This window comes from Anomalospiza imberbis, chromosome 10 (assembly GCF_031753505.1).
Source record: "Anomalospiza imberbis isolate Cuckoo-Finch-1a 21T00152 chromosome 10, ASM3175350v1, whole genome shotgun sequence".
NCBI classification, from domain to species: domain Eukaryota; kingdom Metazoa; phylum Chordata; class Aves; order Passeriformes; family Viduidae; genus Anomalospiza; species Anomalospiza imberbis.
This window is the reverse complement of record NC_089690.1, coordinates 8,091,454-8,118,908: the sequence shown is the minus strand read 5'-3', so window position 1 is coordinate 8,118,908 and position 27,455 is coordinate 8,091,454. Positions and strand designations below refer to the sequence as shown.

Below are 27,455 nucleotides of genomic sequence, written 5' to 3'. Positions count from 1 at the left end.
CTGCTCCCTGAACTAATTCCTGTGGGAGACATCACACATTTCCATCAGTTTTGAATGGTGTTTTGGAGCCCTTTTCCAGCAGGAGCTGGTGAGATGCTGTCAGGCTGTATGGCCACATCACAGGCTGTATGGCTACAGTGCGTGATGAGAGGAGATGGAAGAGTGGCACTGATGCCAGAGGATCAGGGGCCTGCAGCATTCCTGCCTTGGAAAACTCTGAAGTGGCTGGCAGCTGAGCCCTGTCACCTGCCCCATCCCCGCATGCACCAGCCCCATCCCAGGCTCCCAGCGTGCTGCAAAGGGGGTGGTCTCATCTGTTGCACTGACTTTGGGGCAGCCCAGGTCTTGTGTTGCATCTAGAAAACACTTCTGTCCTTTGAGACACAAAAACAGAAAAGCCAAAGAGGTGCAGAGTAGGGATGTAGGATCAGAGTAGGGATGTAGGTTTGTGTAGCAAAAACCAGTAATACTCCTTACAGTATCATTTTCCTGGTGGAAAATTCCTCTCAGTCATTACTTTGGTTTTAATGAAATATTTTGTAATTTCTCTAAATTAGTATTCTAATCTATGCATTATTGCTAATTATGGTGTTAATTAAAAATGTACACTATAAAAATATCTGTTTTGTTTCTAATCCATCAAGATTAAGGGCTGCCTGAGAGACACAGGGTTTCTTCAAGCATTCACTTACTGGCTGAAGCATCAATTATATAGCGATAATCAGTGGCTGATTTTCAGTCACAAGGCTTTTCATCTAAAGACGCATATGTATTCTTACCTAGAGCAACCACTCTTCAGGGAAAAAGTAAAAGAGTTAAAAAACAAACTGAACTTTTTAAAGGGAAACCTTGCGTGCAGTTTGTCACTCCCTTTTTGTGCCCTGAGAGAAATAAAATCAGATTAAATGACAGGATTCACAAGGTGACATTTCCAAGACACTTACTGGATCTCCACAATAATACAGTATTTTTTTATTTCTTCTTACCCTCTCAGTTGTGAAAACCTGGATGTTGACGTCATACCTCACATGTCCATTGTTTTTTTCTTTTCACTTGAGAGCTTTGTTGAGAGTGTAGAACTTCAACTTATAACCAACACATTAAGCTCAAGAGAGCTGGATCCCAAGTGCCAGGTGAGGGGCTCCATGGACAGAAGGTCAAACCTGTCAGTGCATGGCAGGCACGGAGAACTTTGCACTGCACCACCCTTCACCAAAAGATGCTCTGCACTTTCCTCATCCCTGGCTGTGTGGAAAGGCCTGGCAGGCTAAATGCAAGTCAAGAGCGTTTACAATCAGTGCTACTCAGTTTGCAAGGCCCGAGGATAACAGGAAGCTGTGGAAAACATTAAAATTCATCCTCCCTTTCAGCCTCACTGTTAACTTTTTAATTACATGTTGCCTGTAGGCCGTAATGTTCAGCTTGTGTCTTTCTCTTAAGCTGTTTTGCTTTCTTTTCCCCCAAGGAAGCAGTCCAAGATGAGAAGAAATAGGAAATCCTGAAAAGCCATCCCTAATCTTGTTCATGTTTTTTTTTTTTCTTCTTCTTCTTTTTTTTTTTTTTTTTTTTTTTTTTTTTTGTGGAAGAGATACATTTTTAACCCATGGCTCATAAAGTTTGGAACATCTCCAATGGCCCTGTCTTGGTGTAAAGTGGAGGACTCATAATCTTGCAAAACAATGATTTTGTTAGAAATGTGTTCAGGTAAGTCAGTTAATTTCTAGTATATCCTTGATAGTGACATAATTTTGCGATTCTGTATTATAAACAAGGATAACCTTATAAAATGGGAATTTTTCTCCAGACTCTTTATTTAATGATTTATAAAAATACACTTTTCCATCTAATTCATTCTTATCCTCATCTTTTTATAACAATTTCCTTTTCTAATTTATAAGCTCTAGTGATTATTGGCATTCATACGTCACCTCATGGTTAATCTTTGTAAAAAATTGCCAGAAAATTATGCACCTCAATAAAAAAACTCATGATATTCTACAGGGATTTTTTTTTTCTTCTGCTTTGTAGCACTTCAGTTAAGACCACTGAGTGAATAAAGAAAGACTGAACTGTGGAGAATAAACACAGGGCCTGGTGTCCAGGTCTCTTGACACCGGTCACCTGGGACATTACCATGACAACTGTAATACAAACAGTTACACACCTAGGGATGTTACCTTGGAAAGGAGTTTGAGATCTTTGTGGGAAAGGAGCATGGAGATTCTGGTCATGGTTGTACACTCTCTCTTGGTTTAATAGCTTGCTTCAAAATAGTGTAACATCTAATATATGGAATGTTCTCCAGGTAGTGGAAAGTAGGATTTCAAGCACCCTCATGTAGAACTTCAGTTTCCCATGCCTTGGAGGGCAAACTGCTGAATTGGACAGAAGTTTTCTGAGAGCCCCTTCCAGTTCGGACTTTACAAGTCACATAAATCTCTGTGGGATTTAGATATGAAGTAAGTTTGTCATAACTAACATATTTTTTTGTGTTCAGGGTTCAGTTTTTCAGTATTTGAGATAGCTAATATAATGCCAGCTAACATGTTCCTCTACTGCACTCAGATTATGAAGTAGATATTTCTGAAGGTGTTCCTTGCTATGCTGTTGGCTGGATTGTAGCCAGCTTGAATGCTGAAAACCCAACTTGGATGCCTGTGGATCTTACCTGTCCCAGCAGCAACAAGCTGTGATTATACAGGTTCCTTTTCAATGGTCTTCCTTTCTCTCAACTCATCTAAGGGAAAAGGGAAAACAATTTTACAGAGCCTTGTAATTCAGTGCTTTCCATCAATTCCCCATTATTTAAACCTGTGCCTCAATGGTAAGTGGCAGGATATTAGCCAATATTGGTGAGCTCCTCCTTTCTCAAGGGTGAGAGATTAAATTCGTGCCCATTGACTTTACCACATCCCTGCTTTGTACAGGAGTCTTAAAGAGTAGAGGTTACTCCCTTGCACAAGTGTGTCAATGACAAAGCCCAGGGCTCCAGCCTGGCTGGGTTACACAAATGCCTCAGGGAACAAGGCAAAGAGGCTTAGAGAAGCGAGACAGACAGACACCTGAGGGAAGATAGGAAAATTTCAGTGCCTCATCTAAAACTGATACAGCCACCTGGGGTGACAAAGGACAAAACAGAAGAGCTCTGCCAACTTTGGCCATGAACACAGTTTTCAGATATATCAGTGGGTAGGAGAGGGCGTCACAGACGAAGACAAAATCTTGTACTTACTCAGCACTGGAGAGGTTTTTCATTAGTGCAGCTGTAAAAGCAATTTTTGCTAACAGAGATGCATTTTATATAGCAAAAGGGTTTTACAAAAGCATCTACCAAACAGAATGAGCTGGCAAAAACACTTCTTCCTTCCAAAACAGTGTTTACAATAAAGTTTTTGGCTCTTTAATCATATCTCCAGCTGGTATTTATGATTGGACCTGTCATTCCACCAGCTTTCCTTTCACCACCATCCTTCCCACCCAAACCAAGTGTGTTCACATTGTGTTAATAACACCCTGCATGCCTCTGGGCAGATCTCCCACGTAGGTGTGTCCACCAGGAACGCCAGTCTGGCTCCCAGCTGTTGCTGACTTCCCTTCCCACCAGAGCCCTGTCCCGGGCCAGGCTTCCCTCACACAGACACAGCACATTGTTGTTTGGTTCACAGCAATCACAAAAAAGGCTTTTGGTTGGGTTTTTTCCCTCCCCTCTTTATTTTGGCATAAATATAGTAAAATGGGTTGATTTACACTGCTCTTGGGGAATGAGACTTTCCTGGCCTTTAGGCTGGAGATTACTTTCAAGACAAGTTATGTATCATACAGGAAAAGTATATGTAAAGTCTGATGACAGGTCATGGTACCACTGATTCCACAACACCTTCACATGTCATTTCCAGCTAAGTTTTAAGAAATGTCACATAGGCTCAGAGTTTCAAAAACCTGTCTACCATTTCAGTCAAGTTTCTGAAGTAGTTGCAGAATAAATAAACTCTTAGGAAGAGTTTAGCACTTAAGCTTTATAAATCTGAAGCTGGATACTCAAAATTAGAGAGGGTATGTGCATATATTTATTATTTTTTAAAAATCCCCTCATAGCCTAGTATTCTAGAAGTAGAGTGCAATAATCTACCATGCAGGGATAACTGGGGACTCTGCAGGCAAAAAAAAAAAATAGCTGTGAACATGACAGATGATGTTCTTACAGCCATATGAGGCAAACAAACATATGGTTGCTCTGTCTGAAGTTCCTACAATCTTTTATGTCTTCAAAGTGTAGCAAAACATTAGCTGATTAACATAATTAAAGCATTTTATAAATGATTCCTAATTATTTTTGCAAATGTAAATGAAGATGCTGACGTGAATTTTTTTTTTTTGCTGTGCATGATGAATACTGAGTTCTCATTTTATTGAGTACTGTAATCAAATTTAGAACAAATGTTATATAAGTGCATAAGTAATCCTAATCCTAATCCCTTTTCTACTGTCTCACTTTCTCCATGTAGGCCTGCTGCAGCTGTAAATCTATAAATCTCCCATATTTTGTAATTTCCTCACATATTTTTACTTTTGTTTCCCAATCTCCTGCCTGTCTGAAAGGAGAAATGTTTAGTTGGTAATGGTTTTGATGGAGTGAAAAGTTTAGTTTTTAGCTTTCTGCCAGTTTTCTTACAGTACTGTATGTTTGATCACAGCAAATGTGCAGTACTGATGCTATTGCTATAAGATGTTAAGCCTCACCCTGTTGAAACAAATCTAGAGGTCTTCAAACATTTTTTACTCTGTCCTTAGTTGAATATCTGTTGTTTTGAATGTTTTATTAATATCAGTAGAGGTTGGCTGAGGGTATGTCAACAATACATAATTCAAAGAGGCCAGAAGATATCAAAGATAGCTATAAACAAACTAGTTGGTAAGAAATCAGTTCTAGCGTTGGAACACTGAATTCCCTGTGAGCAACCTGACCCTGTTTCTGATTTTACTCTAGGATTTATGCCACTGCTATAATCTGAAATTATTTCACTGGCTCAATGAAAAACAGCCAGGAGGGACAGGATCCAGTGCAGATTTAAATGTTGGACTCAGAAAAACAAGAGAGACTGTGCTAGTGATTGTGTTTTGTCATTTATTTCCACTAGATGTTTTGGAATTTATTTAATAATTTCACACAAAAAATTATTAAATCATCCACATATCAATTAAAGAATCTTGTAACAATTATATTCTTTAAATCACTTCTCTTAGACTGTATTTCTTATTTGGAATATTTCTAAGGGTACAAAATAGCAAAAGATAAGTATTACAGATGAGTGGTTCACAGCATATAATTTATCCAGTTAATTTAATTTCTTTGTATTTGTCTACAAATTGCTTATCATTTTATGTAATTAATTCATTATGTGAACCTAATTGCTAGAATAACTCTGAGCATTGTCCGGCTGAAAAAAATAGCAGGCTTTTCATTGACTTGAGAGGGAACAATGCTGGGCCACAGGAGGTTTTTTCCTACTGTGTAGACCTTACTGAAGTTATTCTTTGGAAGTACACATCTGACATGCTATTCCTTGTATTTCTTGCTTCCTAAAACAAAAAATATTCCTAAGCAGAGAAAATTCACATTTATAAATTGGCGAATTAGACCCAAATATTCTCTGATTTTATTTTTTTAATCTCATGCTGCCCATGAATCTACTTGTTAAAATATATCTGTAAGAAACATTAGATGATGAGCCATAGCAAGCAAAATAGTCTTCCATGTTTTTTAAGTTACTGTATTTCCTTCTCTTCTGCTTATCCTCAGTTTTGTTTGTTCCACAAAAATATATTCAGATATTTCAGTACCACTGACATCAGTTGGGACTTAAGCAATTGTTTTCTAGAAAATAAAATGTGGCAGCACCACGGTCCTGCCCAAGGCCTGCTGCACCAGCCAATCCTAGCCATCCAGCTGCTCCCAAAAATCAATCATAAAGATCAATATCTCCCAAAGCATTACATTTTTCTGAACTTCTAACCTAGATCTTCTTCACCAATAGGTAAATTTTTTGCTTCTTATCCTGACGCAAATATGAAGCGTAATACTGCAAAATACCTGTGTACTACATGAAGACAATCCTACTTCTTTAACCTAAAGATCATCCGGTTTCCTTATTTTTCAGATAAAATCTGTTGTTCTTTTCGTTGCTGTCATCTGGACATTATCCTGGCCACTTCTTTTCCAAATCTACAATTACCAAGTGGAGCTGGTACATTAACTGAGGGCTTATCCGTGCTGTGTGCAATGGAAAAATAATTTCACTTATCTCACATGTATTTGTATAACCCATAAAAAGATATGGTTGTTTTTCCCCCTATAGCTATTGTGACTACTTGCAAATGTATGCTCTGTAACAACTGAAACTTTTTTTCTGGCAGGCCAAATTAGTCACTTTATATCTAATGCTCATGCAATTCATAATTCTTAAATAATTCCTATTTTTTTTTAGTTACCATTTTTATTTTAGCACCACCCAGACTATTTATCTACTTTACCAAGATTTTTTTGAATTTACCTTTGTTCCTGCAAAGTGCCTCCCATCTTGGTATCATCTGCAAATACAGTAACACAGTATGTCCTAATCCCAGTGCTTAATGAAAATATTGATTAGTATTGGACCAAGAACAGACTCTCATAAGAACCACTCTTCGATTTACACAATGAGAATGGACTAGCTCTTATTATTAACATGGAATTGAGTTATCCTTAGACAACAGATAGATTCCAGTGCATCTGACTTGCCTGGCTGCTATGGAACCTTTCTTGAGCCAAACAGGATTCTGGGTTAGTCAAAGAATTCATTACAGAGCTCACAGATGGCTAAAACCACTGTTATTGAACTGCATCAGCCCTCTGGAGGAATGCCACCCAAAAGTACCTGAAAGTGATAGGGATAAAGTGATCGTCCAACTTGTACATTTTTAATGACACTCTGCAAGGTAAATGTGTGTGGTGCCAGCTGAGCTTGCCCTTCTGCATTTTGCCAAAAAGATACTGCAGGTGACCCAGAAAGTACCGCAGTGAAGAGCTGAGGTTGGGTCATCTACACTACTGCTACACATCCTTATGATCCTTTCTCACTTCTCATTTTCTGCAACTCCAGCTCTGGTGCTGGGCTGATGGCACCCTCAGGAGTGCAGATCTTGGCTGGAAGAACGCCATGAAAGCCACCCCAAAGAGACATGTTACTGTCTATCTGTCATACATGGTCAGAACAGGGAGTATTTCTCATTGTGTTTTGGGAGAAGGAACAGAGAAATTGAGAGACTCATGGATTTGTTCAAAATTTATCAATGCCAATTCAGATGGCATTCACTTATTTTTAATATATTTCTCTTTTATGAACTTATCCATCTTCTTATTTGAATGTGTGTGTCTTTGAGCTGAATATGGAACTGGGGATTTGCCTGTGTAAGGGCACACATAAATTAAAGAAACAATAACCTTCTTTTGACAGAAAAGGCTGCTGCTCAGAGAACTATCTGTAAGGGAAGATCATTAACTTTTTTATTTCAGATTTGAGGATCTGATTTCCATTCTGAGATTGAAGCACACTAGTAACAGTATAATTTAGATATCAGATTTACCTGTTCCTTACTGCTGCCAGCCTGTATTTGGTTTCAGGGTTCTGATGTTGACTATTAACCTATTTAAATATTCATCAACAGCCTTCTGCCAAGGTGGATTAATTCACCATCTCAAGTCGCTGTCAAGTTGTCAATTTGTCAGATATTTTTCATTTGCCAGTGCCCTTTAGAGTGACAATGATGGCACACTTACAGCTGAGCCACAATTTTACTGTTGGCATCTCCTGCTATAGAAAAGCTCTCCAATACTTGAGTGGATAAAGTTTGCTGTTGTGGCAGGTCTAAAAAATAGTCTTTTAACAAAAAAGCGAGAAGTGTGTATGGAAAGGAGCTGATGAACCATCTTATTTGATTTATGACAGTGTGGGCCAGTAACACCAATAAGAAAGCCGCCTCTGAAGCTAAAGAAACACTGTCAGTTTTTATACCCACTTAATTTTTTATCCAGAACCATGAATAAAAGACATTAATATTAATCATGGAAGGATTCTGGCTCTCCCCTCCAGTGATGACCAGAATTAACCCCATAACTTTGATAGAATATGGAATAATTAACTTATTTACAGAACTAATAATTAAACATTATTTATCATTAACATAATATTTAATATTCACATTATAATTAATATCAACGCCTTTAAAAACTCACATACAAACTAACTAGATTTCTTTTGTTTGCCTCAACTTTTAGACCATCTTTCTGGGGGACACTTTCAGAAACATTCAAGACATACTCCTGCAGCTGATGATTCATGTATTTTTCATGATGGAAATCAAGTCAGCTGCATCCAGTGCACAAAACTCCTTTTTTAGCTCAAGTACTTCTAGCTTCCAAGTGAATATGAAAAACACAAATTAAATAAAACTGTTTTCCAAAGCAATGAAACTCTGTTGAAATGTAAAGAGACAAATGTTTATTTTTGTATTTTGGGGGCATTTAGGAGTGCTAGTCCTCAAGGAAGCAGTCTAGGTAAGCCAGTGGAATTACAATGGGGATGTAAATGGGATGGGAATGACACCCTTGGGCTTCCAGACATTCTTCCCTCCCCAGGGGCTGATTTAGGTCGGCATACTACAGTGGAAAGGGATTTTCCCTCTCTCAGGCATATCTGATGGGGAGGGGGAGCAGAATAGGACCCAGTGTGACAGCAGGTCAGAGCCCAAGAGAACTTCACTGCAGCCACAAGCATCCCAGAAAAGCATCTCCAAAAAGTGGTAACCCAAATACAGCCTTTTCAGGCTCAAACATCTCTAAGTCTCTAAATGCATGTCCCAGGACATGCACACAAAGAAGAAACTCAAGCTTTAGAGAGAGCTCTAGGCTGGAAACTGAATTTTCTCCCTAATCACGCAGACGCCCTGACTCCTGACACCCACTGACTTCCAGCACTTTGGTTCCAAGTCTAGAGAGGGCACCAGTTTTCATTTATTTCAACACAACAGAAACATAAAATCATCTGTGTCTGAAAAGTCTGACAGTCCAGATTAATAGCTGTGTTAAAAAAGATGACCAAACACACAGAGCTCTGCACAGTTCAGTTCTAGCCCCTGTTTGCATACGGTGATTGATTTCAATGTAGTCTGCAATTCTGTTGAGCAGGTGCTGTATTAGCAAATCTATCATTAAATAAATATGACACATGTAATTCTACACATGGGGATGCTTTCACAAGGCTTTGGACGTGTTACAAATTGGTACACGGGTAGACTATGCTGTATAAGATCAGATAGCTGAGGCTGCAGCCTGTGCTGTATACATTTCCAGTCTGGTAGCAATGCAGTGATGCTGCTAGGTTAGGAGTTATATGAAAAAGAAAAAAAAAACACCCTCAGGAGATCCCTATTTCCTGCAGAAAATGTTCTGAATTTTTTTTAAAGTTTTGACAAAAGCTGAACAACAGTGAAATGGAGCAAAGAAAGAGAGGAAATGATGTGTGGATAGGGAGAGTCAATCATCTGGGAGATCAGTTCCAGCAGATCCATGGGAATGAACCTCTTTCATCATCAGCAGGTTCCAGTAATGCTTCTGCAGGCACTCAGCTACACAAACAAGGACTGGGCAAACCAGGAGCATTCAGGACTGAAGTTAATGGGGTGCACATTATTTTAGCACCTAAACTGAGTTCCAGAAGAAAGCTAGTACAGTCAAAGAATGATTTGTGTTTGTTTGCAGTTTCTGTTCCTAATTAATCCATAGGGCTGTGAGCTGGCTGTGCCAACAGCGCATTTCCTGAGGGACAATTAATCCCCATCCTTCCAACGCTGCCTTACAGGAAAGGTGGTGCTGAAAAATGTTCTGTTTTTTAATGTTTTATTTGCACATCTGCTACATAGAAGTGCCCTTCTGAGGTACTTCTCATGCACCAAGAGGTGATGCTGGTTTCTCTCTAGGGTCCTCAATGGCCTGGTGAGTTGGGAGATTAAGACTCTGAGTTTTGTTATGGTGTTGCTTTCATTACATTTCCACAATTCACTTTTTAGTGCTCTCTTCATAAGCTGCTAATGAACTGGCAAGTTAATTTTAAAACATTTATTCTAGTGGTTAATGTTAGTGTAGTTTCACAGACTATTAGCCTAAACTTTCACCTCCTATGGGCCAGGGAGTTTCACTCGGTATGTCCAGTATGCAGACTTTACTTTTTAGTGAAACCAGGTAATTTTAGCCTTAATTTAAAAAAACCAAACCAAAAATTATTTACTTAATGACTTCAAATGAGAAGCAGCCTAGCCCTCCCTTATGAAACTGTTGCAGTGTTCAATCCCAAATGGAGGCAAGACTTTATCCCTAATCTAAGGTATCCATTGGGTTTCAGAGTCCAATACTATCAGATACCTTAGTTATGTAAATATTTACAAACCACTGCCTCATCACCATTTCATAACTTTTGTGTTAATCCACTAAATGGATTAAGCTTTCTACAATTTTCACTGGGAACTTGTACATTTTCCAGTTTGCTCCTCCATCTGGATTGCAGACAAGCAGTGCTTTGTGGGGAATCAGTGGAATGAATGAAGTGGAATGAATGAAAATGGGAAAGTGGAATGAATGATGTATTACAGATCAAAACCAGAAAGAAAGAAGCACCAATGAAGGCCAAACTCTTAAATGCTTGGTGTGGGAAAACAGTGTTACCTGTCCTGGCAAGACTGGGGTTGGAAGAGGACTCACTCATCAGGCTCACACCTGACTAATTCATCCGGTTTTTAGTGCCCAGGCTAGCTTCCCCACTGAGTTTGCTGTTAGCTGGGCCATGGAGAGCACAGAGCAGACTCAGGGCTCCGCCTGGGGAGCCCTCCCCCAGCAGCTTCCTCGCACCTCTGCGCAGGAACCACAAAAAGGATGTCACACCCTAAAACCAGCCCTGTCCCGCAGTCTCCTGACACTGACAGAGGTGCAGCCTTCTCCAGGGAGAGGCAAGAGGTTGCTCCCACATCTCGGCAGCCCTGGATGCACCTGGGTGAAGCCGGCTCCTCCTCCCACTCCTGTGAACTGATTAGAAACATCTTGCTGCTGGGCAGGAGCAATTCCCAGTGAGGAGGTTTGCAGGCAGGACCGTGAGTCTGGACCTGCCTTGTCATGTCCAGGAGCGGGCTCACCATCCCAGTCTTGCTCCAGTGTAATCCTGAGTTTCAAAAGGGAATGGAGAAGCAATGTCATTTTTAAGGGGCAGAGAAGTAATTGGGTAATTGCCTTCAGTTACACGCTCAGCTCTCTAGTGTTTGCACAAATGAATCACAAACAGGAAGACTGACACCACTGGAAACCTTGGGCTGCCTCTCGAGGCAGAGATAATCGTTCATCTCATGCTTAGGCAGTCAGTAAACAAACAATAGCACCTTACACTTCATTTGTCAGCCTACAAGGCATGGGCTGTATTCATGTTTTATCTCTACACTCATCTTACACAATGTTGCCATGCAATTCGCAGTGATTTTTTTTTTAATTAGCAATAATTATAAGGAGAAACACACCACTGAGTAAATTACAGAGTCACTTGCCATTTCCCCAAGCAGCACACTGCTGCTCTCTGCTTCAGTTTTCATTCTCATCTGCACCTGCTACAGGGAAAAACTCAGCATAACACAAATTCAAAATATAATCAAAAAAAAGCTGAACCAGTCCAGAGAAGAGTGGTCACTATTTGTAAAACACAAATATTTCTGTATTATAAACTGGACTAATCAGCTTTATCAGCATTTCTCAAGCTACAGTTTCAGATCCTCGCTACAAATATCTGAAGGATATTACAAGATCTTTTCTTCAGTTTAAAGCACAGTGCCAGTCATATGTATTTTTTGCAAAAGCACTGATGTCTGTCTGCTTGGCCCAACAAGGTCCCCAGAGCTCTCTGGGAATTTCTGAGAACTCAGAAATGCTGTGGAAGGACAAACCACTCCCTTCACGCTGCAGAGACCATTGCTTAGTGCCATTCAGCATCTAAATAGAAGAGGATGACACAACATTCAGGTTTGGAGGAATGCAAAACCCAAAGAGACACTGGCTGTAAGTCTGCCATTCAGTGGTCCTTCTCTGAGGACCATTCTCACTAGCACTGAATGATTCCTGGCAGCCCGAAAAGCAAAATGAATCTTACTGGCATCACCGCCAATACCGTGGAACTGAGGTGATGAATCTCTGTTCTTATCACCATAGATTGTACAAATGGGGCTGAACATTTACTCTGCTGTGCCTGAAATAACTCAGGAGTCTCTTCCAGCCATTTTTGAAAGGCTTTAAACTTCTACCCATTATACTCATAAGAAATTACATTTGCTCAGCCTGTTCTTTTTCTCTGTTCCCTGAACATCATTTTCTCTCAAATATGATCTCAGTTTCAAAGCCTAAGGATAATATAGTTCCTCAAAAATCTCCATAGAGCATCTGTAAGCTGCACAATATCTATAAATTCCAGCATGTAGCCTGGAAGCCAAACACAGGTGATGGAAACAAGGACATTTTTATAGGCACGAGCTTATAATAAGTTTAAAACCTGAATACTGAACAGAAGGATGGAACAGCTAAAACTCTCAGATTTACACCATCTTCTTTCAACACAGCCATAAGTAAGCAGAGTCTAAAATTACAGGAAACTGAGACAGGAAGGAAAAGTAGTTATAGTATCCTGTGCCACTTGTTGGCAGCCAATATACTAGGAAAATGTTTAATATTGGCTAAGGAAGCGCTCACGTGGGGATAGCAGGGATTTCTTTTTACTGACACACCTTCAGCTCACCCTATACAAATAGAAGTCCTGGATATATCCACACCTTGGCAGGATTTGTGCAAGGAAGAAGCTCTCTTAAAGCCATCCATAAACCAGTTCTGAAAGCTGAGGAAATAGAAACACTTGTCTGTCCAGGAACATGTCTGTAAAGGACTTGGCACTGTGGAATGAGATTCACTCATTTTCTTGAAATAATTGATGATAATCCCTAAAGTGTCCTGCTCATCTGTTATTGCACCTTAGTGTTATTTCCAGGGCCTATGCCTGTATGTTTCCTATACTGTGATACTTCAAAATCTGTTGTATGTACACATATCAAATACATCTTATTGGATCATCAATTCAGATTCTCCTCCAGTTCTACTAGAACTCAAGAGAACCAGATCCTGCTAACCCTGTTACCATGTTATCAGCAATACAGTCTCCAGCCCGGGACCTTTGCTTATAAGGCTCTTTATTAAATAATCACTCTGCTGAAAGGCTTTAGTAAACCCAGTCTCCTCTTACAATGGACTCTCTTACAGCCTCCCTCGCTTCTGGCCATTCCTTATTTATGCCACTCAAATTACTCGGCTCATTAGTCTGCCATTATAATAGAAGTCCAGTTTGGTTTATTTACTGTTTGTTAACAGCCTTTGCTTTTACAGAATGACATATGTATTTCTGCATTTGCAGAAATCTGGAATGTAACAGGACCAAGAGAGTAAAAAAATCCATCAGAGCTTTGAAAGACTTTAATCATTCACGTAAACAGCCAGATGACTGCAGTCATTCAGAATAAAAATAAAATCAAAACATACATATTTCCCTAAGTAGATAGCTCTTAAAATGACTAGCCAGATAAAGGAACAAGCTAGTTAAAACAGCATTGACTGAACCATACTGCTTTTGGGAACTCCACTAATGAGAGAGAGCATAGAATAAAATAAAAAGATCTTCCAAGTATTCTGGCTACACTGAAACACAACAAAGCAGATTGCTTCCACTTAAGGAGGCTTCAGCTCTTACTGTTCTTCTTAAATGGGCTGTGTCACCAGGATTTATTATTTATGTGGACATAAGCTTGCCAAGACACTCAGCTTTATGTTAAGAGGCCTGAGTGCAGATTTAAGGTGCCAGTTTGGCATTACACACAACTTCAAGTAGATGCTTAACTTCAAGCTTTGTTGTTCCCTCTGTTGATCCTAAAGAAATCATCCATTTATATTACCTATGTTGGTATGACAGCAGGAACGGGAGCCTCTGAGTTAGGGGCTCATGCCGTCCTTGACGTGTGGTGAATGCTGTCAGAAAGGCCACGTCAACACGTAGGCAATTGCTTCTTAAATCCTTGCAGGTAGCTTCAAAGGACATATATTAGAGAGCTGTGTCTAGGCAGTTGGATTTGAAAATTGTGGCTTAAACTGTTTGAAGAAGTGAGGCCAAATCTTCCACTCTGAAATTTTTGCTGTGACTTTTTGTACTGGGACCAGCAACAGGCCAAGTTCTGTGGGGGAAAAATAAAGAGCTATCTCTAAACAACTGCAGCCAATTACAAGAATGGAGCTGGGAGAAAGAGAAGGCTGTTTGCCTCATGGCAAGAAGTTCAGGCAGCCACTGCTTTGCAAATCTCGTGGTGCAGAGGCTTGAAAAATGGAACAGGGTTTGCCTAGACAGAGATGTACTCTTACACCAGAGAGAGCTAAAAGCAAGAGTTAAGGTTTACCACCATTGGAGAGTGTTTAGTTTCACATTGATGGATTGTTTCAACTTGTAAACCATGATTGTTTAATGTTGCACAGAATCTCCTACCATGAGCAGATGGAAATGTTAACTTCTACCTGATAACTCCTGTTACATCTCTCTTGTTACACAAGATGTTGCTTTATGGACTCTTGTGTGTAGTAGTACATCCAATTGAATTACATTACCAACGTGCTCTTAACAAAATGACAATGCAGGTAGGTCAGGATAAACTAAAAATAACTTCTAGAACAAGCTATAGGGAAACTAATTAATTTTGGGTCTAACCCAGTATTCACTGCACTCCATGGAAATCCATCCACTGGTAAGCACGAGGAATGGCAAGCCAAGCCTTCACAAGATTCTTTATCCCTGGGCAAATTATTTCATAAATGCAAGTCCAGAATAGCACGACTAAGTGAAGAACTGAGGATAAAAGCTGGCTGTATCCCTAGCAGACCATTTCAGGTATTTGTTCACCCATGCTGTTTGTCAACTGAAACATAGTTCGTTAAATTATTTTACACTTGTACTGTACACTGCCAGAGGCGAAACATGAGTTCAGTTTGCTGCTGTGTCCTTAGAGTCCTCTGCTGTATCATGAAGGTTTCTTCCCTGTTCTGGTTGAATTAAGGACAATTTTCACCATGAACTGTGAACTGTCTTGGTTTTGCTACTTTGGTTTTTGACCTCAATGTTACTTAAACTAGAAAGGAGACAATGTTAAAATGCATATCCAAGGAAAGAGTGTGAATGACTTCCTAAGCTTTAAAAAACTCTCAATCTTTTTAATTCTTCCTGAATATTCTCCTTCTATACTTGTGCTAAGCAGTCCTAGACCTCACAGCCATGGACTACTTGCCTCTAGTTTTAAGCATTTAGATGTCAGTTATGGCATTGAATTCAAGGACTGAGTTGTAGTGCCTTACCTTGGTGAAACTGTACTGGCCAAGAGCTGCAGCTACTATGAACTATGAACCATGGCTATGAATCAGCAGTGCTGTGCTGATCTCCATCCCCTGTCACCAAACCACTCCTCAGTTACACCACCGTGGATGAAAGGAGAACCAAGCCATAAGTACCAGCATGACAGCATAATGTACACAAAAGTTTCTAAACTTACAAGGCAAAAGTTCTTATAATATGATAATTATGTAAAAATACTGAAGTTGCGTTCCCTGGAAATCAATGTAAGTAGGAATTAGTAGCTCAGTAGTTGACAGGATGCAGAGTTATTCTAGAGTTGCTGACATACTCTGATTTCTTTCTTAGTCATTTCCAAGCACCAATATAAGGTGTTTCTTCTAAGCATGTTAAGGCACTTCACAGGAGATATCCTTAGGAAGTGAAGAGAGCAACCCGAGCCAGGAGTGAAATGCAGATGCAAATCTGCATAATTTCTCTTCTAGGAGGAAGCTATGACTCTCAACAATGTCCTATGGGATGCAGCCTGCCAACTGAAACAGTTTTGCAGGAAATGAAGAAAGTAATTACTGGTTTACATCACAGTGTAATGGTACACCACAGTACATGGTCAGGACATGCCCTTGAGATGTGTTCAGTCCGTTTTCAAAAAACGTGTTGAACCATCTCTGCATTACATAAACAAAAGAGAGATTTAGACAGATTCCCTCTCAATAGCCCACAGCCCAATGACCACATGCCTCTATGTACCTCTGCAATGTTTAACCATAATTGTGGTTAAAATAACAATATTACAGCAATGAAGACTTACATGGAAGCTCCAATGCTTTTTACAACTGGTACAATTCAGATGTTGTATTACTGAAACTATGTAGTTTTCTGTTCTTTTATGTATTTGAGTGTTTGTGCAAATGGGACTGGTGACTGACTCCCACATAATCAAGATGCAATTATTACCTTACTTCATATCATGGAACGATAACTTTTTATTTCATCAATATAAATGTTTAAGCAGTAACATCAGTGAGAAGCAGCTACGTATCAGCTGAGCTGTAAGTGACCTACATCACTGGTTGATCATGCTTCTTGATTAGTGTAAGCTTTAAAGCTCATAAGCTGTATTCTGCACTAAGATAGACATAGACATTTAATAACAGTGATAATTAGCTAGTAGCTTGCAGTTTTCTAGTGCTAGTCTACCTATGAACATAAAAAATCGTAACATCTCTATATGTGGTATTAAGAACAAATTTTGAGCTACTCTGAATTTGCATGTCTTCATACATGACACTTGGGTGCAATTCTCTCCTCATCAATATATACTATTAACAATGTTCATGTAATCTAAACCAAATCAATCAATTAAAATCTTTAATAACCATTTTCTGAAGTTGATAGCTTTCTTGAATTGAACAGGCATAGCCTTAAAGCAATCACAGATGAAAATATGAACAGCTGTCTCGAGTCAGTCTTCCAAAATAGTCAGCAGCAGATTAGGGAAAGAGACTAAGAACGAGGGACGCATTCAGGGAGCCCTCCTTGTAATCGGGTGTTGGTTTCAGGCAGTATATTTGGACATTGTAGTTGTCAGTATTCTGCAGGTCAGTGATTTTGAAAATGATCTTGGCTATGTGGGAGTCAAAGCAACCTCAGGGCTTTCAATTTCCTAAATTTCTGCACCACCACTTCCAGTGCAGCTAGCCTCCCTATTTTACTGCCAGGTATTTCCCGTGCTCATGGCTAGTGTCAATCTGTCTGCAAGGGGAGGAGTGAGAATGCAGATGAAATGAGAGGAGGAAGAAACCCCAAGGCTGCTTGTCTCAAAGGCAGATTCCCCTGCACCGTATCACTCACTTGTCTTTGCAACCTGGGTACTGGCTGGGTGCCCAAGCAGAAGGAAGTTGCTCTATGAAACAGGGTCAAGTACTAAGGGGATAGATTTTTAAAAACTATTTAAATGGCTAATGGTGTAGACAGGCAATAAGTCTTACTTTCAAATTGCGTTTCCTAATTGCATCATTAAATACTTGAACATACTTCATAAAATTTAGTCTTTGTTCCTTCTAAGATCAAAATGAAGGGAGAACAGGATAAATTACAATCCAGCAGATAAGCAGCCTATTTTTGTGCACCTAAGTAAGATGCCCATGTGAGAAGCGCAGTTTCTCCTCTCTTCCCTGGTTTTATCAGTTCTGCCCTGCTTTGCAGTGCTGAGCTGGAGCCCAGCCACAAGCAACCCAGCTTCCAGGGAGCTTGAGTGGATGGACAGGCACCAGCAGTAGCCCCACCAGCCATCCTGGGCTCAACCAGCCCCACCCCTGAATCAGATCCTTAACTCCATCCCTGAGTGTGAATTGGAGCCACTAAGCAGGACTGGGGGTAGTAAGTATGGGGAGGCTTGTTTTGAGGCAGTTGTGGTTTTTTTCTCAATCTTTCACAGATCAATTTATATTCCAGGTTGGACATGATGGCAATGCAAAGGCTGCCTCCAAACTGGGGGATGGGGTGGGCTAGAAGTGGGACCTTGAGGGTAGGAGATACCTACAACACATTCAAAAATCCAAGCCTTTCTGTGATTCAGTGAAGTTTCTCTGGCTAGTTTGAATATCAGTGCCAGACACTGGCAGTTACATGATGTGAACACTCCGTCAGAGGCAATTATTTTGCTGATTTGTTCTTGTGACAGCTCAGTTATACACCAGCACTTACAGGGAGTAACAGAACAAAAAAACAACTTAGAGCATAGCCTGAAGTGCAGTGACATGAGAGATTCATCTCAGGGGAAAATAATCAGGAAATGCATTTGAGCACAGGAGCATCAGAGGGTTCAGAAAGTCACTGCAGAGCGTGGGAGGGCTGGGTGTGAAGGCAGCTGACAAACGAACGCACCGACTGCGAGATGAAGTGCTCCCCTCCGGAGGACATGGCAGCCTTTGAAGAAACAAAGCCTGGCACCCATGAACCTGCTACGTGGCTTTGGCTACTCTCTCTGACTGCCACATTCATCCTTAGCACTGCTGTTGCCCTGCAGCTGGATCCTTAATCCCCACAGGTAAATTCTTCCCCTCCTTCTAACTATTCAAATCTGTGTCTCTGATCTGGGCTCCCCTGAGCCTGGCAGTTTTATTTCTGGTGTTTTCTGAAACGGTGAGCCTCCCCCTCCTCCCTGGGCTCTGAGAACTTCTCCTGCTCCAGCTGAGAGGTGCAAATCCCCGTGGGCATTATCATTACTGCAGGCAGGCAGGTGGAAAGATGGCAGATAAAAAGGAGCACTAGGCACACTCTTCTGCTCTCCTGCTCTAGCCTCATTTGAAAGCAGAAGCACCCTTCTCTGTCCCTCTCTGTGAATACAAATAAAAAAGCCTGGAGAGTGAGAATGCTGTAAATAGTCAGATTGGAGATGTGTGTCTGACAGCTCCCGCGCTCCGCGGGGAGGACGTGTTCTGGGTATGTGACAGACTTCTTACCTCCCTTTGAGCACATCTCGGACTATTTCTGATTTCAGCCCTAAAAGCCCTTGTCTCCCCAACTTTCAGACAGGACTTACAGAGGCTTAAATCAGACAGCCAGCCTCAATCTTGGCGGGGCACCCAACCCACTGAGATGCCTTTGGGAGCTCCAAAGTCAAGCAATATCATCCAAGTACTTTTCCCTTCAGAAATGAATCTTGGAAATGCAAAGCAATACTGCAGGGATGACCCTGAAATGGTGATATATTAATTTCTGAGTGCTCACAGGATAACTTTTCCATTGCTTTCCCAGTGCAATAGCTGACTCTTCAGGTGCCCTTGACACACCAGCTATAACAGCATCATCCAAGTATCAGCTGGATCATTTCGTTACCAGCTGCCACTCAACACTTTCCCCTCACTGCAGCACAGACCATTTTGCAAGCAGCCCTCCTGCAACAGTGAGTAGCATTGCTCTCTGCCACTGAGTCCAGGTGTAAAGTTACATTTTTTCCAGAACAGTTAGAGAGCATTAGTTTAAATCCCTCTGATTTAAAAGTACAATGGCCAATCAGCTGACTGGCAAGCAAACAATGTCACAATTAGCTCTGGAAACCAAACACACTTTCAAAATAGCCAGAGAACAAGAGGAGAAAAAAAGGCAGTGCCTTTTGTTACCGAATCACGCCACAGAGGCAGGCTCCAAAAAGCTCACCCATCACTTTGGGTAGTTCCCAACATACACTGTTTATCCCTGTAATCAGTATTTTGGGGGAGCTAGTGCAGCAGGAGCCATTCACAGGGACACCCTTTGCTGGGGCAGACAGTGCACAATTGACTGATCATTTGGGGCTCTAGCAGAATAAAGCACTTTGCAAGGGGAGTCAGAAGACTGACACCCACATTGAGCTGAGCCAGTGCCTAGGGAAGGCTCAGAGCTGAGCAGCTTGTCAGGCCCTAGACCTGCCTGGCTTTCAAGGATGACTGGTGCAATTTTGGCCAAAATCTTCCCTTGTAGCAGAATAACTGCTATTTCAAGAGCAAGCTTCCAACCTTCTTGTTCATGAGAATGGAAAACAGCTCTTCAACAGAGTTTAATGATGATCAGCAAATTTGAGTTTAAAGAACATCTTGAATTTTTCAGTTGATGAATTGTTTGGCAGCTAAAGTCTCAATTTAAACAAAATAGCCTGGGAATAATACTGCTATGTGATGTTTGCCTGAGGAATCCTGTTTGCTCTGTGCACCCCGTGTTTATGCCACTTCCTATTGGTATTACTGTGATTTCCAAGACATTTCAGTCTATTCATACTACATTCTGTACAGCCTCACATGAACCACCACGGCAATGTCAGTCCTCCTCCAGGTGTTCAGTCAGAATTGTTGAAAATTACAGATGCATCTCTTGCCCTCAGTTTTATGTCACAGATTTAATACAGATACAGATTAATAAGTCTTTCCTAACTGTCTAGGGAAGCAATACTTAGGAGAGAACCATTTTTCACCTATGTGAGCTGGTTTAAAAGAGTGATTTATATAATTCCCTCGGAGATGTAGAGTCTCAGGTCTGAGGAAATCAGCAACCTCACTTTAAGCTTTAGTCCCCATAGCACTGAATTTTTTCTGTAGCTGGTAGTTCCCTCCTCCCTTGATAACAGAAACTCCTTTCCCATTTAGAGAGCTCAAAGACTTTGCTCGTGGAATACACTGTATAAAGCAGTGGAAATTAGCATATGCGTGGGTTGAGAAGGGCACATACACAGTATTAAAACCTCAGAAAATTTCCCAGTAGGCTTACTGCTGATTTTCAGAAGATACAAAGAAAAGGATGATTTTTATTTTTCTTTGTGGACTGGGAAATCAGATTTTTTTTTTCAGCAAACACTATTAAACTTCTCATTCCTATCAGGCTTCAACAAAATACCAATGATTATCTGGTCATCACAGAGCCCCTCACAGAAGAGTTTTCATATCTGTCTAGAACCATTTGCAGTGAATTTTAGTAGTGACATGAACCCTAATGTGACTGGCCTTCAGAGCCAATATACAGCACAGCCTGACCAGCCCACGTGGTCCCTTCTGCCATCAAATGGCACTGAAGCTTATGATGAAACACAGCTACATTGAAGACTTCCAAAAAAAAAAAAAAAAAAAAAAAAAGCACTCAGATGACCTGTAGGACCATGCTGCTCTGCAAACAAGTGTGTGACTTCAGGAATCCTCCCACAAGGAATTTGCTTGTGGGGTCTCTGGCTTTCCACTAAGAAATAATTCATGCTTTTCAGCAGAGGAAAATAAATGTATTATTAATGATATGGTCTGGCAAGAATGATACCAATAGTGCAGGCCAAGAGCCATAACTGCACTGCTGGATGCTGCTGCTCCTGAGCAGAGCATGGATGCAAGGAGCTGCAGGGATGCATGGTGAGGAAATACTCAAGCTCCATCTAGTGGAAAATAAATCTCTGTAAGCTCAGATTTGGACACACGGTTGTTGGGAGTGATATGCACTAAACAAACAAAACCAAAAAAACAAAGCAAAAAACAAAACAAAACAAAAAAAATCGATGTATGGATTCAATTCCCTGGGAGGGAATGGTCTCTTTTCTCTTTCAAAGGAAGTTAGAGTGTAATCATTACTGAGAAAATAAGTTAAGGCTAGGAAGAAAGGAAAAAACCTGTCTACCTACTGAGACTTAAGGATTTAGGCTTCCTGCACATATATTTTACTCTCCCCTGCTCCTGTCATATCCACCTTGAGCTTCTCACATGCTCTTCCTACTGTTTACAGCCATCCCCTGTCAGAGACCATGTGCTGGCTGGCACAGGCTGACCGTGCCAGTGTGACCAGGGAGAGTCAAGGAAAACTTTGTTCATTTGGCTCCACAGCCCCATATCAGAACAGGGCAGAAAAGCCCCTTTCATATGTAGAAGTAACACAGTGTTACTTCGACGAGTAAGAAGAATGTTCAATGTTCTACTTGTACAGAGGGAGAAATGTGTGTGCTGGACTCGCACAGATCCAGCTGACATTGTCATTTGAAGGAGCCAAAACAGAAGAGTGACCCTGTCCCTGCATGCTGGACTCGTATGATGAGAAGAACTGCTAAGTTTGAGCCTGGCTTGTCTCAAGATGCTTGGAGTTTCTGCTTGACTTCAGGGTTCCATTAATGCACGTGTGTAAATCCTCCCTATGCCTCCAAAAAACCTTGATGCAGAGCTTTAGAAAAATGGAGATAAAAACTTAATACCTTAGGTTATTAAAATCTCAGCACTTCTTTTACTGCAGAAGCTCTTTGCAATATCTACTAATCCTTTTCCTCCATAAAACTCCATATTCTATCTCACAATATACTTTTCTGTGTTACTGCTAATCTTTTAAATTTGTGCATGTTCTTCAGTAGGTGGACATTAACACAAGCACTGTGAGAGCACTGCACTTAAGGGATGCTGGATGTGCTGCCTTCAGCTGCCAAGTCAGGGTAAGACAAGTCTCCTCCACCCGTGCCCACCCCACCAGCACCATCAGCACCACAGGGCTGGGGCAGGAGCTGCAGCAGGGGCACAAGGAGAGGCAGCAGGGTGTATAGGGGAGGGGAATTTTTAGCAGGGCTTTCTTACCAAAACCAGGATGATACATATGCAGAAACCAGCATCTCTTAGAAACCACCTCATTCTGCAAATGGTGAATGCTCTCTGCATGTTGAAACTGCTCCTTCATCTCTGCTTTGCAAAAATGAAGCAAGCAGAGAGACAGCTGTAAAGGCCGGTGCTACAAAGCCACAGGTTGTGTTGACAACACTTACAGGTTCACAGTGTCAGCTTTAGTTTTGTTCAAGTCTCTACCAGCAAAGATAAAGAGAAAGTTGCCATTCCTTTCCTGAGATAAACCTCACCAAGTATTTTTCCACTCAATGACTTTTTTAAAGAGAGAAAATGGTAATGTTTGAATTAAACTGTATATACACATGGAAATAATTTTTAGAAGCTTTGTGGCAGGCCAAGTACAAAACAGAAGTTCACTCTAAGTAAGGTCCTTCTCCCTGTCAAAAAGAATATTGTTCTGCTTATTCACATATTCCTGCACTTTTATTTTAAATGAAAGTAAAATGCTTGCAATAGTAAAAATGCAGTGGCTGATAATGTTCTAAACTCAAAGTAATGTTTCTAGAGATGGGATTTTCTGCAGAGAAGGGACACCTCAAACTCCAATTTGTGTATTAAAAAAGCAGTTAACTGTAAAGAATATGGGAGAAAGTAGGAAAAAAACCCCAGAGCCTAGAATTTGTATGGGATAAGATTTGAAACCACAAAAATCTTAATATGCCAGTGCATGCAAACAGACAGGCTGTGGCGTGGCCAGACACATATAGGACAGTTAAGGTCTGGTCTTATCTTTAAATCATTTGCATCTTCCCTCTTCTCTGCCTGTGCCCATTATGTCTCCTGCTGAAATAAGAAGCGAAGGAGATACAAGTACAGCCAGGTAAGCATCCTTCAGTGTTTGGGTGCTGTTCTTTTCTGCTTCAAATGCAGCTGCAATCTCCTCTGCATTTGTTTCACTTTATCAGCAGCAGAGGAGCTCACATCCTCCAGCCCACTTAGTAAGAAGAGAGTTTGTCCCTCTCTTGGGCCTCAGCTTTATTATCAGAACTGTGAGAGAAGGCCTTAAAATGCTTGTCCAGCACTTTCATTTGTTGTGCTGTAATGTGGCTGCTGTAGTAGCTGAATATGTAGATTTAGAAGTAAGTTTCTAAAGCAGGGCTGGGGAGGTATTCGTGTTAATCCCATTATCTGATAAATGGATTTTTGAACACACCTCCCGCCATCCTGCATTAATAACGATCCCTCAGTCACACTAGGAAATGAAATTTAAATGCTTGGGAGAAGTTGATGGACCAGATGTTCAAAATCATGGAATTAAACAAAACAAGTTTATGGAAAGTTTCAATGTTGTCAGGATCTTATCCCCCACTCTCTCCTACCAGCTCCCCATCTTTCAAAGTCACCAATTAGACCTGCTGCTGATTTCCTCCCCATCTGTTGAATGTGCTACCCCATACAACTTGTCTTCCCTGAAGTGTGCTGGAAGCCAAGCAACACGAGATCTGACTTAGATTTAGATTCTACTCCAAAGCTGGACACTGGCTCCTGCTCCCGAGGAAGCCATTCATTCTTTATCTTCTTCTGAAGCACACCAAATCCTGTAAGATACGAGGTTCAAATTTGCATTTTACTCTAATATCTCTGCATGTTATCAGGACTTTTCCATCACATCACTGTGAAGGATGGCTAAGAAAATCTTTTGCAGCCCAGACAACCAGTTTATACTGAAATCAAACCTTTTACTTCCATACCATCAGCCTAAATTCAGTATAGGCTGCCAGCAATGCAGAGCACTGGTTTTCAGTTATCTGTGCTGAATGGATATGAAGACTGGACTTAGAGTCTCCTTATAAAGATATATTTTCAGGGAAGAAACGTATCAGTGCCCTCTGAATATTTATTATCAGAGCTATAGATTATTTCCCTGAAAATAGATGACGCCATACATTGCTGTGCTACAAGAAAAGGACCCTACATCATCAAGGGTTTGAGAACAACGTACACACGTTTTTGGGAACAGGCTGGAGTACAAACCTGTTATCAGCCCCATCTCACCACACTGACAGGCATGGGGTACAGGAGAGGCTTGATAGCACCCACTCCCAAAGCAGGGGCTCTGGGAAGCAGAGCTCACAGGCCAGAGAGAACCACCATAACCTGCTTTTCCAGAGAAGCCAACACAGCCCGCTCATGGGGTCAAAAGAGGGAAAGAGACCATAGGACACAGTGCTCCAAATGGCCAAGGTACAGCCACCTCAGCCAAGGGTGAGAGGGAAGGTGAAACCAGCAAGGGACACACTCAGCACTTGAGATGTGAGAGTCCCACAGGGTGTCCTTATAGTGACACCTGTGGAGAGAGGCGTCTATTCCTTCCCTGTCACCCATCTTTTGCTTTCGATGGGAAAAAGCAGCCATTTGGCCTCTTTTACTCTCCACAGATAAATTCTTGGGTCCTGAGGTTTTCCATTGCCCTTGGCTGGAGCCCACCTTTAACAACAGCACACTTGTTTTTGTAACCCACCTGACCAAAGAAGGAAAAAGTCATCTCAAGTCCCACCAGTCCTAGCTCTAACAGCGAGGCAATAAAGAGGCACTTGCTTTCCAAACCAAGCAGGAGAACCAGCTCAGCTGGGGGGTTCAAGTCCAGACTTGCAGCCATTGAAGGAGTCCGGCCTTTTGCCTCGCCAGAGCATTTTAAATGAGGGACCGGCTGGTCTTCTGTTACCAGGTGGGAATTGGGAGCGCTGGCATCTCTTCAGGTCTCCAAGTGAGATTCCTTTGAAGACTGGTGCCAGCCCTGCCGAGAGCCGGGGTTTCTGAGGGCAGCTCGGCTCTCGCGCTGGAGCCCGGCGGGATGCGGGGGCCGGGGGGGATGCGGGAGCCCGGGGGGATGCGGGAGCCGGGGGGGATGCGGGAGCCCGGCGGGATGCGGGAGCCCGGCGGGATGCGGGATGCGGGAGCCCGGCGGGATGCGGGATGCGGGAGCCCGGCGGGATGCGGGATGCGGGAGCCCGGCGGGATGCGGGGGCCGGGGGGGATGCGGGGGCCGGGGGGGATGCGGGGGCCGGGGGGGATGCGGGATGCGGGGGCCCGGCGGGATGCGGGGGCCCGGCGGGATGCGGGGGCCCGGCGGGATGCGGGGGCCGGGGGGGATGCGGGGGCCGGGGGGGATGCGGGGGCCCGGCGGGATGCGGGGGCCCGGCGGGATGCGGGGGCCGTGCATTGCCCGCCGCCGTCGCTAAAGGGAGCTCCAGGCTCGGAGCTCGGCTCTGCCTCCCGCTCCAAATGTCACCAAACCCCTTCTCTTCCCTCCTCCACTAACCAGGTACATGGAATTAATGCGGCATTTACAGGGTCATTTGCGAAATGTAAATATGCTCCTTCACTTCAGGTTTGCAACACAGCAGCTTAAACTGGGGAACTGGGCACACCGTGAGCAAACGTGAGATATGCACCATTTCACTGGGTATTTCCCGGGAATGTCTTCAAGATTTATTGTATTTTCGAGCCGAATTCTGTAATTGGTGTAAAAAGTATTTACAGCCTAAGCTTGCAAAGACAGGCTCAATAAACCCCCCCTACTGCTCATCAGTTTTTGAAGGCTAAGATTTTAAAAACATAGCTATGCATCACATACAGCTTACAGCAGAAACCCCTTTCTGAAATAAAGCACCTCCACTGATTTAAAGTGACTGGCTTTGAAGGGGTGCCATATAACACCAGAATATTTCAGTCACAAAGGCAGTGTTTGCAGAGGCGCACATCAGCCTTTCACAGGAAAACACACGGCAGCTTCGGATTCCTGCAGCATCCTCAGTGCAATTAGTGCCCAAAACATGGCAACAGGTAAGCAGGGCAGTTCAGCAGAACCACCCCTGGACTCTGGAGACCAGGAAAACACCACAAAAAAAAAAAAAAAAAAAAAAAAAAACAAAAAAAAAAAAAACACACACACACAAAAAAAAAAAAACCCACAGAAAATCCCCAACCTAATTGTGTTGCAATGGCAGTGTGATTTAAAGCAGCAAAACTCCCCACGGAACAGCATCTGCTTCTGGCAAACACAGACTCCAAATTCAAGTGTCCCTGAGGCAAAAAAATCAAAACCTTTAAGGACCTCCCAAGGCAGTGATGGTTGGGAAGGGCTGCTCGCAGGGCTGGGGACCAGGCAGGAGAATATTTCTCACTTTAAGTGTTTCTAGCAGGTGATGAAGCTATAAAGGCTACTTTTCTGGTATAAGCAGTAATACCTTTCCCAATTTTGCTGGCCCTCCTGAGGGAGCTCTGATTAGCCAGTTTTGTTCAGTCACTGCTGGAGTTAACTGTTTATGAAGATGTGAAATACCTTGTTTTCTACAGTCTCTTCCTACAAAAAAAAAAAAAAAAACCAAAAAAAAACCACCCAAAAAACAAAAACAACAAATCCATGGACTTCTTTGGGCAACTGCTTAGAAACAGGTGACCTCGAGGTACTTGCTGCATGTTATTTGTCTTAAAGAGACTCACAATTCTATCAATATATTAATAATAATATATTCATAATCATTATTCGGTTAGTCCAAAGCAGTACATACGGTGCAGAAAGCAGCAGGGGCAAGCAGGCAGCCTCAGAAAGAGCTGAGAAATGTCAGAGAGAAAGGAAATTCCCACCATAGGTACAGGCCTATGCCTGTGCCTGTACAGATGCAAAGCTATGGGTATTCCAGACATGATTCACTTGTTTATAATTACTTCCAGCATTTACAGGAAAAAAGGGGGGGTTGTTTTCCTTGAGGGCTATATACTCCAGCTCTGGCTCCTCACCTGAGTAGCTGCAGCTAAAATGAAGGTAAGGGACAGTTTCTATCTCAACTCTGGGAAGACTCCAGCCAACTCCAAGTTGATGGTCTGAACATTACTTAGCCAA

At 41.9% G+C, this 27,455-nt stretch overlaps 1 long non-coding RNA gene across 3 annotated transcripts; it reads right to left on the bottom strand.

Annotated features, from left to right (window-relative positions):
* Window positions 1-141: 141 nt before the first annotated feature.
* LOC137479800 (uncharacterized) lies at window positions 142-23,016 on the bottom strand. 3 transcript variants are annotated; one of them, XR_011002520.1, is made up of 6 exons: window positions 22,565-23,016; window positions 11,078-11,246; window positions 2,669-2,737; window positions 2,178-2,359; window positions 780-1,335; window positions 142-374 (listed from the first exon to the last, which is right to left on the bottom strand). It is a non-coding gene; the product is annotated as an uncharacterized lncRNA (long non-coding RNA). The 3 variants fall into 3 exon arrangements; XR_011002521.1 differs by having other exon boundaries at window positions 780-881; XR_011002519.1 differs by having other exon boundaries at window positions 142-881.
* Between the last annotated feature and the right edge of the window lie 4,439 nt (window positions 23,017-27,455).